Raw genomic sequence first — 20330 nt, 5'->3', positions numbered from 1 at the left:
GTAGATACAAAGAGGAAGAATTGAACATCCGCTAAACAAAGGAAGAGAAGCAAGCTAATGAGGTTTGGCTAGTGGCAGCCATTACAAAAGTTCATATGATAATGAGAAGAAGCAAAGTGGGGTCATGAAAAAACACGCAAGCATCTTGTTCAGCTGCCAAGTGTCTGGCATTATCAGATGCCATGGTAGGAGAAGTAGTTAGAGAGAGAAGCAAGCATTTATTTTTCTTGCAAAATTACAAAGTCTGAATAACAATACAGCCAAAAATAAAAGCAATGGGTCTGTTAATTGTAAACACCAGCCCCACACAACTAATAAGCTATGTGTGTCATGCACATAGCCAAGAGCCAAAGGAACACACTGTTTTCCATGACTCATCAGCAATGGGCACAGAGACTCTTGTAAACATCATCAAGCCGAGTTTTATTCATTCTGAACTATACATTAGGGAGTTTAGTGGACGGCTGTTAAAATTCTTCAAGCAGCAGTCTGGAAAATCATGCTAACAAATAACCTACCTTTGTAATCTGCTGTGCATTGAATATAACAATAAGTCACAATAGGCTGTGCATTCACAGGCTATTGATGCATGCTTTGGATGCATTGCGTGGACCCAGGCAGAAGGCTGACTGCCTCCATCCATCCGAGGAGAGCACCACTAGTCTCCTAATGCTTACCCTGGCCTCGCTGATTCCTGCGGCAGCACAGTTCATAAATTTTGAATTTCAGGTTTTGGAAAATATTTTTAACACATTTGGAGGTGTAGCGGCAGATCATTCCACAATGAAAAGTAGTTCCCAGGAGAAGAATAACAGAAACCATAACAGAGAAGATTAAACATACCTTTTGCCTACTATTTTTAATATTCTAATTGTCTCTGGGGTGGGGGTGATTTTCAAAAGCACAGTTAGCTTAGGTACCTATATGACCCCTCTTACCACAGTACCGGAGCCCATCATCATCTCTAATGTATTTATTCTCACAACACCCTCATAAAGTAAAGCAGTGCTATTTCCCGCATTTTACAGATGGGGAACTGAGGCACAGAGAGGCTAAGGGTTGTTTACATTTCCAAGGTCACAAATGAACCCAGTGACAGCGCAAGTGACAGAACCCACTTCTGTCTCCCACTTCTCAGGCTGGGACCTTCTTTGCCTGGCAGTGGGAGTTGGGCACTCAACCACTCTGTGACCCTTTGAAAATTTCTCAGTCGGTTTTTCCCCACTTCCCCCAGCACCCATTTTAAGGTTCCCTGTGCTGTTTGGCCCCTGCTCCCACTGGAGTCTTAATGAAACTGAACACTGTGGCTTTTCATTGTCAGTGGTGAACTGGGGAGGATCTGCAGTGCTTTTCTGCAGGGAGGAGGGAGAAGTGGGCTTTGACGCTTTGTATTTGTTCACTTTTCTCACTCTTTGATCTCCAGTGAGTGGCACAGATTGAACAGGGAGGTTCTGATGAGAAAAAAGGAGGGAGGGACAGTGAGAGCTTGTCCACTTTAAAGGACATAATGGTGGGGGGCTAGAATTCAGGGCAGAGAGTAGTAGAAAGGGCTGGAGGTCAGGAAGAGGTCTGCTCCAAGAAGGATGCCAACGTGACTGGCCAATAAGAGGCAGCATCCTCAGTTGCCAAAGCATTTTCAGCATGTTGTTCAGTTTGTGTCTTAATATAAAGTGCTTGCAACTGGACCTTCCTGGTTTCCAGAAGCTGCCAATGCTCCAACAACAGGCCAGGACTGGCATAAAAGTTCTCCATGGACATATTATGCAGATTTGTTTCATGGAAGCACAGCTTCAGGCAATGAATGGTCCACATCATATTTTCATTGGGGTTTTGAAACAGCTGTGCATGACAGAGGTCCCTTTTAGTACAGGGCTTTAGAGGGAAGAATGTTCCATGGAAAGTTACATGCACTAGCAAATTTACAAGGGAAATATGTTAAGAATAAGATGTGTCCACAAGGGTTTTGTATGCCTAGGGCTATGGAAGATGTTCTGGAGAACTTTCTCATGGACTGTTTATTTAATAGAAGCATCCAGTGTACAACAAGCGAGGTAATTATTCCACATCATTCTGTATTGGTTAGACCTCAGATACACATTGTGTTCAGTTTGGGACACCACTTGTAAAAAAACTGGAGAGACATTAGAGGTCAACAAATATAAAAGGTGAGAGGAAGAAATGTATAAAAAAATCTGGGCGTGTTCTGTCTAGAGAGACAACAAAACAAGAAATCAAAAGATGTTATAAAGAGGATTGAGCCACTACATTCATTAATCATGAGAACTGAAAAAGAAGCAATGCCTTTAAAAATATCAGGGAAATTTGAGCTGAAATATTAGAAGTTTTATCATGATAACAGTCAGGCAATAAGACAAGCTGTTAAGGGAAATTGTGGAGTCACTATTATCAGCAACAGACTTGTTTAAGAACAATTAGTTCAGCCTGGACAAAATCAAAAAGGGTGGACCAGATGACATCCCTACTAACCCAAATAATTCTACACAAACCAGATGACATCCCTACTAACCCAAATAATTCTCCTCTTCCCATAGCTGATATGTTGGAAGACTATTATTTTTTATAAAATGCTGGGAACTACTAAGAAATAAAAATTGTATGGTACTTCTGTGTATACACAAATCCAGGCAATATGATGTCATGCTCCAGTAAGTCCTCTTCAGAAGACTGGTAAACTTAAACTGAGAGTATATGAATTACACCAATATTTTATATGCACTTTATTTTGTAATTCACTATGAAACTATTTCCTTATGCTAAGGAACACGTTTTAAAATTATCAACAAGCTACAGGCTCACTAGTCAAAAGCAACAACCATCAAAAGGCACTAATACAAATGCTAGCATGTGTTACAAGTCATCTTGCTTGATGCAGGAAAGCCATTCTGTACAAAAATAAGCACACTGTAACTTAGAGCTGATGGATTCACTCAGGAATTGGTGTAAATTTGTTCATTTAGGCACATTCCACTTTGTACAACCTATAATTCTTACCCATCCCAATTCCCTAAACTCAGAAATCAGACTATCTTGAGCAATGAAGAGAGAATTTTACATATACGAGTTTTCTAAATTCAAAGCAATATTATTCTCGACATGTCTCATGTCACTGACAATGTTCAACCCAAGAGGGGCCCAAGCCTCAAGTTGTAGATCCAGACCTGAATTTCAAACATCTCAATGTCTAGGCATGTTTGGTTCTCTGATTTTGGTTCACATCTATGCTTGAATTCTGAATCTTCTCAAAATTCAGGGTTGTTTGGATCCAGAGGTTTAGTTTGGACACATCTCTAGTTTGGTCTTCTTTGTCCAGACACAGGGTCATCTCTTCCCTCTTGTACTATATACAGGGCATGATGCAACACAATTTATTTAATTTTGCATAGGTGAAAATGTCTGCAGAAGGAAATGACAGTGGAGAATCAGGCCCTCCATCCACAGCCCTCTTTCTCATATCTCCTGCTTGTCTTTTTCTCCTTTCAACTTACCCCATTTTCTTCTTCTCCCTCTCTTTGGGTACGCATACACTGGAGCTGGAAGTGGAATCCCAGCTTAGATAGATCTACACGCTAAAAACAGAAGCATAGCCACAGTGATGCAGCCAGCAGCGTGGGCTAACTGCCCAAGTACAAACGTAGGATATTGGACGGGACTGGACTGGGGCAGATAACCCAGCTCTCTGCCCACAATGCCCCAGCTGCCCTTGCTGTATATCCTTGGGTTTGTTTTTTTTACAGCATATGGTCTTCTGTATGATTGGGATAGGTTTGGGCATCGGGACTAAGTTAAAACCATGTTGGAAGTGAAATGCCTGTACTCAAATGCAGAACATTCCAGCCTAGGCTTCTCTTATTTTTACATGATGTACAAAGTTCCCCTGATTGCCTTGGGCAAAGATGGATTAACAGAAAAAGCTGCAGCAAAGCTTATATGCATCATTTTAGGGCTCTAGCAAAACACAGCTCTGTCTTCAAAATCTCAAGCCAGACTGCAGTAGATTCTTTGTCTACATTATCCTAAGGCACTGCTTCCAACTGTGTCTAAGCCCAGTCCAGACATATCACATCCCTTTGTATTACCATGTGCCTTGACAGTCACTCAGTCATTATCACCAACAACTCAGGTGGGGCCTCTGATTCTGAGCTTTGGGCTAAGCTACTGCTGCTTACAGTGGGTCAAAGATAGCTTTGTGTCACCTTTCTGGCCCCCTGGATTCCAGGCCACGGACCACTTTGGTCTCTGGCATAAACTAAAGCAGTCAGAAGGTGGAACCATACCCTCTCTGGAAGGGATTGTGCCTTGGGGTGCAGGGGAAATGCTTTGGATGGTGTAGAAAGCTCCTCATTTTGTGGCCTGCCAGATCTATGGGCCATTGCGGTGGCCTGCGGGGTGGTGCAATTTTTACCCATAGGATCATTCAGAGGGAGCAGATTGTGTGCTTCAGTAAGAACACAACATGGACAGGAGGGGGATTGGTGGGAGGGCTGTTCTTTGTACCCTCCCTACACATACTTGTGCACCTGCCTGGGGGCCTGGCCAATCTAGCCCTTTCTTTGGGCAGAACTAAGATAAGATATCTTATCCATTAACTTGGATAGCTGTTTAAGGTGGCCTGCCCTGCCCTATGAATTTTGAACCTTCAATGGACTGGAATTTGCAAAAGAATATCAGGTTAAAGCAAGGCTTGAGAATATTATTCCTGCACATGTTCATTTCTCATAATTATGGCTGTCTGCCTGCCCCAACCCCTTTGGGTGACAAGACCTTCTGAATGCCTTAAAATATTCCCTGTAAAGTCCCAGGTATATAGCAAATGCCTTTTGAAACGCTACCAGGGACTATTTCAGGATAAACATAAATAACACATTTCAGCATGAAACTTTCCCCAGTGTGCAAAGCAAGCCTTCCATTCCATTGCAATGAGCTTTGTGAGGCAGAAGAATCTTCCCTGCAAGTGGATGGGTTATTTTAGGGAGTTGGTGCAACTCTAGAGTTACAAACTAGACTCTTACGGATATTAGCTCCCAATGTTTCACCAGGCAGCAGTTGGAAGCTCCAAGATGAATATGTTAGATGGCCCTAGGACTCCTAGTACCTATTAAATTTGTGCTCCTCCCAGGTCATCCTAAGGGCCTGTGATCCCCTTGAGTTTTAAAACCTGGCAGTCCTTCGCCCCAGCCTACAGAGCCTGAGGCAAATGCGAAGTAGTCCTGGTCTTGTTTAGCAGTAACAGTAGCCACTTTCCTAGTCATAAAAAGCCCGAATTCATTAGGCATGCCCCTGTAACTATGAAAGGGCAAAGGAATTAGTTTTCATTAACTTTAAAGGCACCAGGGAGTAATATTCATTCGGTTGTTGTTAAGCCATAACTAGTATCTTCACCAGGAAAAGCTTATAACTCTTCCACCAATTAGTCTGCTCTCCTCCTAGCTGGAGTACACTGACTCACAAACATATTCTTTTCATAAAGTACTTAAGAAGAGAGACCTTTTTGACAACCATATGCTGCCGGGTTGGTGGCACAGGGTTATTGTAACATAATGGGCCAGCCAGCACACACATCTTAGGAAAAACAATGTGGATGTGGGCATCTAGCCCAGTATAAAAATATTTGCAGTGCTTTTCCATTGCAGGTTGATTTGTTTAAGAACTCCAGTTAGCACCCAGACTCATAAGGAATGCATTGTTTCATGAAATGGGAATGGTTCCTGCCCATTTCTTGCTGCTTATGTAGCCTTTGAGAGGAATCAATTCTGGGCCCTGTGCCGATGAGCAGTCTTGAGCAAGAATAAACTCAGTACTCAGTAAATGGATGCAGAGAGCAGGCAGGCAAGAAAAAGGCTTCTAGTCAGAACAGATCCCTGCCTTAACTAAGGCTGTTCTCCTGCAAACTCTTACAACTGCAGTCCCCTCTCATGCCATTATGCAATTGCCATGCTCTGAACTACAGTGGAACTACTCGCATGAATGCTGATCACATAAGGGTTTGCAAGATCGGCCTTAAGTCTCTAGCCCACTCTTCTTATCTTACATAATTCAGCTCTCTTCCAGAGCAAAGAGTTTCTCTCAAAAACCTTTTTGTCTGGGTTTTTACCTTGACATGGCAAAAAGGCCCATTACAGACAAGAAGTTCCAGCATACAGATGAGTTGCAAAGACAAATCACCTTCGGCTCCTTTTCAGAAACCAACTGCATTACCAGCAGCAATAAGGTGGTCTGATTTTATCTGTAATAGGGATGTATTATTGAGAACTGGCCTCTAGAGGATTGAAGTCATCATCAGCCACCTCTGGCAGGCACTTTTTGGTCATATAGCCCGCCTTGGAGATAAAGTCCCTGCACATGGAGCCCTGAAGATCAGACTGGAGGTCAGAAGGGGACACTGGCTGGCCATGAACTGGCAGCGGCCACATGGTTGTCCATGATTAACCTGGCTGCACCAGAGCCGTAATAACCCTGTGGGAGCTTTTAGACACCTGTAATGAATCTTTTCAATGTGGCCATGGGCATTTGGCGCCACGGCCCCTCACTATCTAAGCACGTTTGTTGTTTAACTAAGGTTTTAACCACGGTTATTGAAACAGGGATGAGCACCATTCAGCTGCACTCATTACTACACCCACTGGCAGCAAGGAGTCACTTTTCTAATACAGTCAAGGCTACAGACGGTATGGTTCCAGTCTCAGCTCCACTGGCACCACAATGTCAACAGAAGGTCAAAAAGCAGTAGAGCGATAGAAGCTTCTTTGTCAAAATAATCAGCCAGGAATTCACACACAGAGCAGACCTGCTATATAGAAGCCTGATGCAAAGCCAAATGACATCACTGCGAGTCTTCTCACTGAAATCAGTGGGCTTCGGCTCACACGCTCAGATGGTTCCACTTTCATATAATCTACTTCTCCAGCCATCAACATTTTCCTAATGGAGCTGTACCTTGTTTCCGACACAAAAACGTCACACATTTTATGGCTGAAACAAATTCTGTATCTCCTGGAAAAAGTACTTTGAGAACAGAAGCCTGAGCTGTGCCTTTTCTTTTTAGGTTCTTCCCTTTTTGGTTCATCCATTTTCTGTATTTTTACTACACAGTTTAGAAATTGTGAAAAACATCTTTAAAAGTACAAATAAATTTCTAAAATCCCACAATGCTTTAAGATGCAGTTTCATCCTCCTGGGGAAGGTCATTATTCTCAGTAATTCAATTTACACTGTAGTTTTGCTCTTCTCAGAAGCCTGAATGGCAGCTTTGCTCTGTCCTGCCAGGGATCAATCACAGTAAGGTTTCATGAAAACAATTTAAGCCTCCATGCCCCCTTTACCTTTCTCATGCTGGGAATATCATATGTTTTGATAGGTTTGTAATATGCAGTTTTGCACAGCTGGAGATTCAAATACTATGATTGTCCTCCCAGGAATCACATAAGGAGCTGTCCTTTAGAAATCCAACTGCTATGATTGTCCTGCCAAGTGGCACATAGCTGTGTCATGATGTGGAATGCCCTACAATTTTATCATGCTAAGAATTCAACCTATGTTTACTTTGATGGGAATATGAGGCACACCAAGAGTGAACTATTTCACTCTGGCTTGTCAGGCTTCCAGAATGTGATTTTATCTAGCGTTACAGTATTGACACCAACTACAAAGTGCCAGGGGACTTCCTTCAGAATGGAAGCCCAGGATCTCAGAGGCTCAAGAGTGGATTCATTTTCTTCCCATTTCAACAACATGTTATTTATGTGAAATTCTCTTGCAGTTCCTCAGGCTTCAGGTCCCTTGCCATTCATTTGGTTATAATGCTGCACCTTAGTCTGAAATACATTTCTCTTCTTCCCCCACATCAGGACATAAACTACAACTCCCCTGTGTGTCCCCAGACCCCCAGAGCCTGCATGGCTGTGTCTTTAAAAAAAAACCAATCCAACTCCCTTTTGCAGATAGCCAGTCTTCCCTCAGCTTTACCAAACTATCCCCACACAGCACATCACACCACCACACCAAACACCTACAACTAGTGGTTTTAGGTGAGGTAGTTTGCAAAAGGGCTGTGTGGAAAAGAGAAGGTTGAGGGAGACAGACATACAGCTGCAGTGCACAGTCTGTGGTATATGGTTGTTATGGAAATGGAACCGTTTGTGTACCTCTGGTGGGAGAGGGTATGTGCTGTTGAGGGGCTTAACTTTTCATTGCCCTGCTTTTGTGGATTTGAGTCTGGTTTGGTTCACTGTATATCAATTCTTCACAACAAAGATGGCTTTGTGTTAATTCTATCTAGTAATCCAGTCACACATCCTAAAATGGCTCAACTGACGACAAAATGCTGTCGTTCATCTGCTCAGCCACACAGGTCACCCCTGCATTCTGCTCTCTGCACTGGCTCCCCAATGAATATTGAGTCCAGGTCAAGGTCTCTGTCCTGATATTCCAAACCCCACCTACCCGAGAAATTACTGCTCCCTCTCCGAGCATAACCTCCCACCACAATAGATGTTTCACTGGAACAGTGAAAACATAGGCCCATAGGCGGAAGTTAAAAAGTGTGGGTGATAAAACTTTCACAGAAGTAGGACCTAGACTATGGAACCCACTCCTGCAAGAGGTAAAAACCACATCAAATAGTGTTGCCAACCCTCCGGGATTGTCCTGGAGCCTCTGGGAATTAAAGATTAATATTTAACTAAAGATTATGTCTTGGAAGAAAACCTCCAGAAACACATCCAACCACAATTAGCAACCCTAACCACAAACCTCACCACTTTCAGAATTAAATGCAAAATTCATATCCTCGATATAGCTTTCCCTTGATACCCACTCACACACAAACAAGCAAGCAAACAAAAAAACCTCAAACAACCTATAAACTAACCAAGCTATTTCTCCTACAGGCAACAAAAGAAAGACCAGCAGGCTGGCAGATCAGGTCTACAATGGTTTGCCGGCATGGCTATGTTAGGGTGTGATGTGGTGTGATTTGTGAGTGACATAGCTGTGCTCGCTAAAGCCCCTAGTGTAGACACAGCTATACTCAAAGTGCTCCTCATGTAGACCTGGCCTGGGTGTTATTTTTATTTCTATTTTTAAATACTAGGGAGGCACTCAGGTATTATGGTGATGGGGACCATATAAGAACATAGATAGATCAACCAGTGACAGATCTTATGGAGCCCATCCATCAAACTCATTGTTCATCTTTCTGATCGACTTTAGCCTTTGAGAAAAGTGTTATGTCAATGTATTGATGAGTCACATTCAATAGCAGGCAACTGAGTATGGAATGAGATAATCAAAGGTGTTATCTGTGACGCTTTCGATGCCTGTCCCCCTCCCCTACTTCTAGAAACAAGAGCTACCACTTCATTCTATTAAAACAATGCTCTCAAAATTCCTCAAAAATGTGCCTCACTGCAGACTCATTCACTTGAGTGGCTCCCCAGTATTTAAAAATAGAAATAAAAATAACACCCAGGCCAGGTCTACATGAGGAGCACTTTGCCAGTATAGCTGAACTGGGATATTGCCTGTACCAGTACAGATACGGCCTGTAATGTGCTTTCTACTGCCCTTGAGAGCTCCGCCAACATTTCTCTCAACTGGGTTTCATTGATGCTTTTGCTTTCAGGTCCTCCTTTGCTGTTTCCAAACTGGAAAGTTTAAGTTTAGAAAAAATGGAGTCTTGGTGACAAATGTTTTAGCAAAAGTGCCGGCGAAGAACCAAACACTTTTCCTACCAAATTTCATTTGAGTTTTATTCACAAACACTCTTCTGGCTGAGAAACGCAGTTGAATCAAATTGAGGTTGCTTCTAGGTATTGTACTCTATATCAGAGGAGAAACCGATAATCTAATCTTATTTAGCGGGGGTGGGGGTAATAAAATGCCTGTTAGCTGCTATTCAATCCAGACCCTTTTACTTGGCAATGAAATACCATCAGAGGCAATACTTCCAGTAATGACATTTCAACCCCAATTGATCAAGCATTTCTCCAAAGCACAATATTTCTTCTAAAGGGGCAGTGCTTCTAGAATTGTCAGTAGGTGTGGAGAGGCACAGAGCATCCGTCCCATAGTTAGAGAAAACCGCTCCTTCTCTTCTGAATGAAGGCTAAGGTACTGCCTGCTTGGCGGTAGCTAATCTGTGCAGTTATAATATCTGCATGTCATCTGTAATTTGTAAGTACATGATCCTCTCGGTGTTATGATGTTGATAATTTACTCCTGTTTTAAATATCCTACACAAAATATATTCATAAAGAATCCATGCTGTTATTCAAAACAGATTTTCAGCACAATGCCCAATAGATTAGATGCATACCTATGACTATTTGTAATGGGAAAGTAATTGCTTGCACTACAAAACATTTACTTCTTTAAATTATTTGTCAGACTGTAGGAGGGACATATCTCATAATCCTAACTAGTTGTTAAAAGGATACAGTCCGAGTATTGCTCATACAGGATATTTCCTCATTTTGCCTTGCTTTTTTTTCTCATGAATGACCCTTGGAAACCTGAGAGTGAAATCATGTGCCACACTGTTGTTCATTTCTTACTATACAGGTGCCCACGGATTTATTTAGAGGTAAAGCAGAATGTAACTGTTTGTTTTGAGAGCCACAACAACAAATTACATGGACTTTGGCAGATCAAATTTGGGGTGTAGCCCATAGAACTAGCTTCAAGGTATTTTATGTAGCAGCAACTCAAGAAACATACAGGCCTACATCCTATAAAATATTTAGCTAGAGCAGCTAGCATAAGGCTTTGAGTCCTATGGGCATTAGCATAAGTGACCCTTACCCAACAGTTACCAGGAGTTATTGGGGAACTGGGAATATTACATTTAGGGGATTTTTGTATAAAATGATAACAGGAAACTTCAGGAACATGAACTGATACCAGGTTTTTGGATATATTAGGACAGGAACATCCACAGATGCAGAACCACAAACTAGCCTTGGCAACAAAATTGATGTATAAGATAATGAGTAGAGATTATTGATATACTAATTTATAGGATAAGTACACCCCAGCATTATTAGGGTGAGGAAGTCAGTTATAGAGAAAGGAGGCCAGGTGTTTATATGAATATTCATGACAGTCACAAGGTCCTATCATAGCCCAAACCACCACGGAAACCTCAAGATCTTGACCATCAGACTCACCTGGCATGCCGCAGGCTGGCTTGGACCTTTGTGGCACACCATCTGTCTCCCCCAACGAGGTCTCCCTGAGAGGGAGTATGTGTAAGATGGTATTCAGAACCATTCCTTATGTTACAGCTGTATAGGTTGGAACATTTGTGGTTTTTACTGATTTGGCCTCTGGGTGCGTGTCATTGCTGTGCACATCGGGATTCCCAATCAGATACCAAACATAATTGTGTTGTGCCTGATTCTGGGACTAGAACCTTTTAAAACCCTCAGAAATTTTAATCAGTGACTAACAGGGAATTCTCAAAATCAATATAATCAATAACCAATAACAACTAAATGAAGCAGGCAACAGGGACCTACCAGCATTGACATTTTCCTTTTTATTACATGTTATTGCAAATCTGATACAGATATAGGACAGATTTTATCCCTGGTCCTTTATACCCAGACCTGTCCCCCATGAGGAGTGCCCCACATCCCAGCCGCAATGGAACTACCAAGGAGGAGCTGGGTTTGCCACTAACGGTCAGATTCTGATACCCTTACTGATACTGAATAGTCCCTGTAACAGAGGATCTAGAGTCGGCCAAAAATCTATGCTTCACAACAAAAGAAGATGAGTTGAACAATAACCTATGTTTCATAGTAAGGGAAATTAATAGAGGACTTTTTCAAAATGCCAAACTGCCTCTGCATTCAGAAAATGAAGACTGGATGTATTCAGCAAAGGTCACTAAATTTGAAAGACAGCTCTTAATCACCATTAAAGGGTCTGTGTCTCCTCAATGGCCCATCTCTTAGAGAAATTAGGAAGACCTTTCTAAATAACTTGAGAAAACTGGTTTGGAAGGCAGGGGTGACTATTTTGGATCCATAGGGTGAAGAGGCTTTGAGGGGCTGGCTGAATGGAGAAACACTATCTCTCTAGACATAGCAGCAGAGGCTGACTAACAAGAAATTGTCAGGACAGGGACTTACTTTTCAACATAGAAGAAAGAACTTTCTTTTTTTCCTTTAACTAAACTGAGGTGCCTTAGTTTAGCTTATGAGAAGTGTAAATCTACATATAGTAAGCAATTCCTTTAGTTTAATTCCATTTTCTATCTGTTTTTAATCACTTTTTATTTTTTTCAGATTACTGTTCTATGAGTAATTTTATGCAGACATTCCAAGTTGTAAAAAACCCTGTCACCTTTAAGCAGATGACCTCAAGGGTAAAGGGTTTCTGGAACTTACATGCCTCTCCCAGTCTCAGTGAAGGGGACGGACAAAGCTGTCTGCTCCTAGTGAGTTGGGTTATCAGGCTGTAGTGGGCGAGTACAAGAGGAGAAGCCAAAGGTCCAGCTGGTGTTTGCTTTAGACACAGGCCCATTGAATTCAGTGAGATTAGTTATAGAGTAAGGCACTGCTTCTCAAATTTTATTTATTTTTTTAACCACCACACTCCATCTTTTATGAAAGCAAATAAAACTCAGGTCCCAACTTCCAAAGCACCAGAGACAATATCCATGCATATATGAGCGACTGATGGAATATCAGAATGCTAACGTAGACACAGCTGCAAGAGCCTTTCCATGGACTGGCCTTGGAGTGGGCAAGCTTGGGTCTGTGCACACAGCTTATCCAGGGGTGCCAGAACAGACCCACACTGAAACTGGGGAGTGACCAAAGAATCATCCCAGCTGGGGAATAGGGGCTCAAGGGGAAATAGGCTGAAGAGTAGGAAGGAAAGGGCTCAAGCTGATTTACAGGGCATCAGAGATTCAAGGTGAGTTTCTTTCCTCTCCTTCCTGCCTGTTCCCTTCACCTCCTTGCAAGCAAGGCCCTGAGGCAGCCAGCTGCTGCCTCCTCTTCCTCTCCCAGTGACTCCAGGTTGTCAGGATGCCAACACAGGCGATCACTGAGAGCTGAGGAGGAGAGATTGCCTCACTGCTCTCAGGCAGCACTACACTGGCCATCAGTGTGGAGGTTGCCCTGCTCAGTCCCATCTGGATGTGTGAGAGAGATCCTAGCTGCAGCTGGAACAAATGCACACAGGGGTCCTAAAAGAAAATCCCAGGCCACCACCGGCATTTTTAAGGTTATAAATAATAGCATAACAAATATTTCAAGCCACATCCAGATATTACCCAGTCCCCACCATTCAGGAAGATCCTATAGACTGAGAGAACCTGGAGTAAGGTGCTATTCAGTGTCTCTAAAGGGCACCAGAATCTGTCCCTGAGTCTTCAGACCATTAGTGTGAGTAGGGCTTTAAAAAAAACCACTAGGTTCATATTTTGCCACTTCCACAAATTCAGACACTCTTCCAATAGGCATCCAAATTTTGGCACGCCTCACTGAATTGAATCTCCAAAGTTTTAAGGTTCCTCATGATCTCCCCTCTTCCCCAGGTGCTTACAAACTGGCTGCTTTATATAATAGATTGCTAGAACAATTAAAGTGTTGTAATTAAACTTGCTGGGCCATAATTCCCCGAGTCCCCCTTTTTCTTCCTCTAAGTATATTTGTCCTTTTGAGACCTCACCTGTCTGCCATGAGTGCTCCAAATTGACAATGGATCCAATTAACTAGTTCACTGAGCATGTTAAACTGAATTGAATCTGAGTCTGCTGATTTGAATATGTTCAGGTTCTACAGATATTTTTTAACAAATACTTCCATGATTCTGATTTGTGAGCTTTCCCTTCTTTGACAGTTTCATTGAGCCTCCTGTTATGCTCATTTTTAAAAGCGAATAGTGAAGTAAGATGGCTATGAGGTATTTCATCCTCCCTGTTTTCTTCTATTTCCTCTTCTGCTCAATGAAGGAGATGTACACCTGCCATCAACCATATTTCTAAATCCCAAAATGGCCACATCCTCTAAGTGTCAAAGAAAAAAAAAAGTCTGCTCATGGAAAAACTCTCTCCTGCACTCTCTCCACAAATGGCAGTTGGTGATTCCCAAGCAGAAACTGAATTAATGGTGCTCTGAAGTACGACATTCCATATAGTCATCAATTTTTGTTTAGACACATGAAGGCTACTTGACTTTACTTTCAACTGTAAAATATGGCCCCAGTTCAGCAAGGTACTTAAGAATGTGCCTATCTTTAAAAATGCAGGTAGTCCCACTGAAGTCAAGCTAGGGATTATTTTACATTAGGTCTACTAGAGATACAAGGTGGGTGAGGTAATCTCTTTGATTAGACCAACTTCTGTTGGTGAGAGAGACAAGCTTTCAGGTTAACACAGAGCTCTTCTTCAGGTCTCCTAATCAGCAGAGGTCTTTTCACAGATTCTTGGGATTACTTGTATGGTTAAAGCGAGATGTGTTTAAGTATCTTGCTCAGCTGAGACTTGTATCTCCTTAAATTCCTTTTACATATACTCCTTCTCAGCTTATACCAAGTTCTGGTCTTTCTAAAGACTTCCAATAGATGGTTATCAAGACAAATTGTAAAATAATCCTTAAACATTTGACAAAAAAACTGTCAATCATGTCACCTTGTCGTCACTTTCTCTCAAGACCAAACTTGTCTTTCATATTTTGTTTACCATTTCATAGATAAACACAAGCAAGATCAAAATACATACATAATCCTGATCAAAGATCCTGCATCATAACATCAATCACTCCATAAAAGAAAAAGATTTCTAAACATTTTGAGGATAGACAAGGAAAAAAGAAAATACACTGAGTATATCTAAATATTAGTGCATAGCCTAAGCAATATAAACAGCGATCTTGCAATAATACACTAAATAAATTATTATAAAAAGAATCACTGCTAGCACTTAAAAGTTTGGCTGTCAGGAAATAGACAACCTGTGTCTGAGTCAGTTTCCCCATTTGCAGAGGAAAAATTCCTATTATTACTCTGAGAAGTCAAATAGCCTTGCTATCTCAGTCATAACAAAACAGACAGGACCATATCACCTGGTGATATAAATGGGCAAAACTCCCCTAAAGTCAATGAAGCTGTGCTCAAATGCCCATCTCTTCCAGCAAAGAATTTGGATCTCCATGTCAGTCAGTGATCATTGCAAAGCTTAAATTCTGCAGGCAACAGTACAGAAATAGAAATGTCTAAAGAAATAAATTCAGCCTGAAGCACTAGCAACCTTCTGGCTTGAATAGCTTTTTGGAAACATCTGGGAAAATATATGCTCGTTTATTATTAAACAAACTATTCCTTTTCTTTCTTTTCCCAGAATACCTGCATTGCCTTTCCCCCTTGAGGTGATTCAAAACCAACAAGGCAGTTGAAGAAGACTGAATTAATTTAATTTAAGACAAAGTGTTAAGACATTTATTAGGAAACCTGACAACCGCTGACATGAAAAGGGAAGGATCAAAATTCTCCTGTGAATTCAACAAAGACTGAATGGAATCAAAAAGGTTGTCTCCTTTGGAAATGAAAGTTTCTAAGCTGTAACTTAGAAATTCTAGAAAACTATCTTTCCATGCAAAAAAGAATTACCTTTAATCAAAATGCCAAGAAATGTTTTATTACATCGTTCTTGCAGAACAGATTCTCTGGCAAACTCTATTCCCTTTACACTGCTTCCTTTCTGCAACAAGATCCATTTAGTCTGTCCACACAGCTTTCATGTCAGGACTTGGGCCCTTGAATCTCCTTGGAGTTAGAAATAATTCTTGGGTGAAACTCTGACCCCAATGAAATCTGTCACAAAAAAACCCATCATCTTCAGTGAAGCAGGATTTTACCCTTTGTTTAAAAAACCTACTGTTAGTGGCACTGAGGGTGTCCAAATATCCAATTCTGTTGCAATGGAAGAACACAGATTATTCTGCATTAATGGGCTGGGACAGATATGTTGGTGGATGTTAAAAGTATTGAAAAAGCTATTTACGATTTACTAAGAAAAAAAGCCTATAATGTTCTCCAAAATATGGGATAAAGAGGTTGAGAATCCTGCAAGATAAGAATGACCAGGCAGAATCTTTCTATAACTGTTTTACCTTCCAGATCTCTGTGGGAGAATGGGTGTTTAAACTGAGACTTCTGGGGTTTGTTTGATTGTGTTTTGGTACCCTCAATAATATTTAGGCAATGTGGTGAGTTATTTTGTGAGGCTTTTGTAGCAAGATTTCACAAGTGATCTTGATGTTCTGTTTTGTTCCCAAAGTGTTAAGTTCTGTATGGCTCTCATAGGCTTGAATAAGTTTACTAAAGGGGCTGAACCATAAGCGAAACAAAGGTACATTACATTACACTAGGTTATTGGAATGTGTTGTATGGGTCACAGTGTTTTGTTTCACATATTGTAACTTTTATGTGACAAAGTGTTGATCTTTGGAAAATTAAATAATGTATAAATGCTAACCTTTACTGCTGGTGCACACTGAACCAAGAATTTAAATGTTTAGTTGAGTCTCCTCAGTCATACCAATTTAATGCTCTAGAACCATAGAAATGTAAGGTTGGAAGAGACCTCAAAAAGTCATCAAGGTCAGCCCCTTGCACCGAGGCAAGACCAAGTAAAGTTAGTAAACCTATTTAAGCTAATTTAAACTCTATTTAACTTGGTCGCTATTTCTACCCAAGTGCATCATTTTATGCTTGGAGACATTACATTCCATGTTTCTAAAAGGATAACTGCCTTGTCTTCACCAGAATTTTACTTCATGTTAGTCACTGTGTGTTAGCTAACAGGTGGTAAAATACACTTTTTTCTACCGCAGACCCACCCTATGACTGTCTAATAATGCCAGATTTTGATACACATTGGGTAGCACCTTACTCCATGAGTAGTTCCTCTGACTTCAACAGTGTCACTTGTACAGTAAGGTGCTGTATATGCAGCAGAATATGCAGAGATAAGAATGCCAATAGCCTTCTTGCTTTAGCCCCCTTCTTTTATCAGACCATTAACACTGTAGCATCACAATAATTTAGTAAGGAAAGGGAATTGAATATACCTTCTTTTCAACTGCAGAAACAACACTGCAGTCAGTTGGTTTTTGTGTTGTTACTTAACCAGACAGGCTGTTAACTAACTAGTTAATCTCCTGCAACAGTAACCCTGTCTGCCGTGAGAGCAATAGGTGTGCATACAGTATGACTAATTACAGTACAGTGCTAAGGTGACTGAGAGAAAGGAAACAGACATCAGAAGGGGAACGTTCTCTGAAGCTGATTCATTGTGATTCCTAGTCTTCTGTAGAGCAAAGCTTTAAATACACAGAGAATTAAGCAGACATCAGATAATCTGTTCAGCCATAGAGCCACTTGTATGAATTTAGTATCGGGAAGTCACAGCTGCAGTGGTCATGCACAACTGCAGAGAGCTACAGTGACTTGCATTTTATCACAGGTTGTCTTTCTAAAGCTCTGTGGATAAATTTTGTTCAGTCAAGAGCTTAGTTACAAAGAGAACCACTGTGCCAGCCCTAATTGGCACAGCCTCCAAATGAATATAGATAAATGCTCTCTGGAAAAGGGCTAGGTGCTAATAATCTCAAATTATTCATGGATGCTTCACCAGCTGGCAGCAATGGATTAGGATGTATTCTCTGCTAACTCTGATCTTTTGGATTCACTGGGGTGGAAACAAAGGGATCAGCCATGGATTTTTGATTCATTTGCATCTGAAGTTAATATATTTCATCCCAGCTTCATCAGCATATTGGATTATGGTCTTCCTTCACTGCACTTATCACAGTCATTCAGACACAGTGATTATAAGACATCTGTAAAAAAACAGCAAGGTTAAAGTATAATGAAGAAATTTAACTAGATGATCTCTGTGTTTTAGGTGCTCACAAAACCCATATGTTTTCTATTAAGATGCACATATATTGCCAATGTACTATGTCAGCCTACCCAGAGTAGGTATTATGCATGGTGGACTATACAGATGTAATATTTTTAAGCATAAAGGCTCTGCCACTTATGAGCTCTCTTTCTCCTCTACCCTCCACTCCCCCAAACAAGAAAGCATGGACACAATTTTCTTTAAAAAGAAAAGGAGTACTTGTGGCACCTTAGAGACTAACCAATTTATTTGAGCATAAGCTTTCGTGAGCTACAGCTCACTTCATCAGATGCATACCGTGGAAAGTGTAGAAGATCTTATTATATACACACAAAGCATGAAAAAATACCTCCTCCCACCCCACTCTGCTGCTGGTAATAGCTTATCTAAAGTGATCACTCTCCTTACAATGTGTATGATAATCAAGTTGGGCCATTTCCAGCACAAATCCAGGTTTTCTCACCCCCGCACACACACAAACTCACTGTCCTGCTGGTAATAGCTTATCCAAAGTGAACACTCTCCTTACATTGTGTATGATAATCAAGGTGAGCCATTTCCAGCACAAATCCAGGGTTTAACAAGAACGTCGGGGGGGGGGCGGAGTAGGAAAAAAAAGGGAAAATAGGCTACCTTGCATAATGACTAAGCCACTCCCAGTCTCTATTCAAGCCTAAGTTAATTGTATCCAATTTGCAAATGAATTCCAATTCAGCAGTTTCTCGCTGGAGTCTGGATTTGAAGTTTTTTTGTTGTAAAATAGCAACTTATCACACTTATCACAGTCATTCAGACACAGTGATTATAAGACATCTGTAAAAAAACAGCAAGGTTAAAGTATAATGAAGAAATTTAACTAGCTGATCTCTGTGTTTTAGGTGCTCACAAAACCCATATGTTTTCTATTAAGATGCACATATATTGCCAATGTACTATGTCAGCCTACCCAGAGTAGGTATTATGCATGGTGGACTATACAGATGTAATATCAATCTGTTTCTTCACTTCCGCAGGTGGGAACTACAATACAACTACAATACAATACAACTACAATACCCACCTGTGGAAGTGAAGAAACAGATTGATAGAGCCAGAAGAGTTCCCAGAAGTCACCTACTACAGGACAGGCCTAACAAAGAAAGTAACAGAACGCCACTAGCCGTCACCTTCAGCCCCCAACTAAACGCCCTCCAACGCATTATTAAGGATCTACAACCTATCCTGAAGGATGACACAACACTCTCACAAATCTTGGGAGACAGGCCAGTCCTTGCCTACAGACAGCCCCCCAACCTGAAGCAAATACTCACCAGCAACCACATACCACACAACAGAACCACTAACCCAGGAACCTATCCTTGCAACAAAGCCCATTGCCAACTGTGCCCACATATCTATTCAGGGGACACCATCACAGGGCCTAATAACATCAGCCACACTATCAGAGGCTCGTTCACCTGCACATCCACCAATGTGATATATGCCATCATGTGCCAGCAATGCCCCTCTGCCATGTACATTGGTCAAACTAGACAGTCTCTACGTAAAAGAATAAATGGACACAAATCAGATGTCAAGAATTATAACATTCATAAACCAGTCGGTGAACACTTCAATCTCTCTGGTCACGCGATTACAGACATGAAAGTCGCTATTTTACAACAAAAAAACTTCAAATCCAGACTCCAGCAAGAAACTGCTGAATTGGAATTCATTTGCAAATTGGATACAATTAACTTAGGCTTGAATAGAGACTGGGAGTGGCTTAGTCATTATGCAAGGTAGCCTATTTCCCCTTGTTTTTTCCTAAACCCCCCCCCCCCGACGTTCTTGTTAAACCCTGGATTTGTGCTGGAAATGGCCCACCTTGATTATCATACACAATGTAAGGAGTGTGGTCACTTTGGATAAGCTATTACCAGCAGGAGAGTGAGTTTGTGTGGGGGGGGGGGGTGAGAAAACCTGGATTTGTGCTGGAAATGGCCCACCTTGATTATCATACACAATGTAAGGAGAGTGGTCACTTTAGATAAGCTATTACCAGCAGGAGAGTGAGTTTGGGGGGGTGGGGGGGTGAGAAAACCTGGATTTGTGCTGGAAATGGCCCAACTTGATTATCATACACATTGTAAGGAGAGTGATCACTTTAGATAAGCTATTACCAGCAGCAGAGTGGGGTGGGAGGAGGTATTTTTTCATGCTTTGTGTGTATATAATAAGATCTTCTACACTTTCCACGGTATGCATCCGATGAAGTGAGCTGTAGCTCACGAAAGCTTATGCTTAAATAAATTGGTTAGTCTCTAAGGTGCCACAAGTATTCCTTTTCTTTTTGCGAATACAGACTAACACGGCTGTTACTCTGAAATTTTCTTTAAGTGGGAAATATATT

The sequence above is a fragment of the Lepidochelys olivacea genome, assembly GCF_965140295.1.
Source record: "Lepidochelys olivacea isolate rLepOli2 genome assembly, chromosome: 3".
Classification (NCBI taxonomy): Eukaryota; Metazoa; Chordata; order Testudines; family Cheloniidae; genus Lepidochelys; species Lepidochelys olivacea.
Note: the sequence above shows the minus strand (reverse complement) of the source record.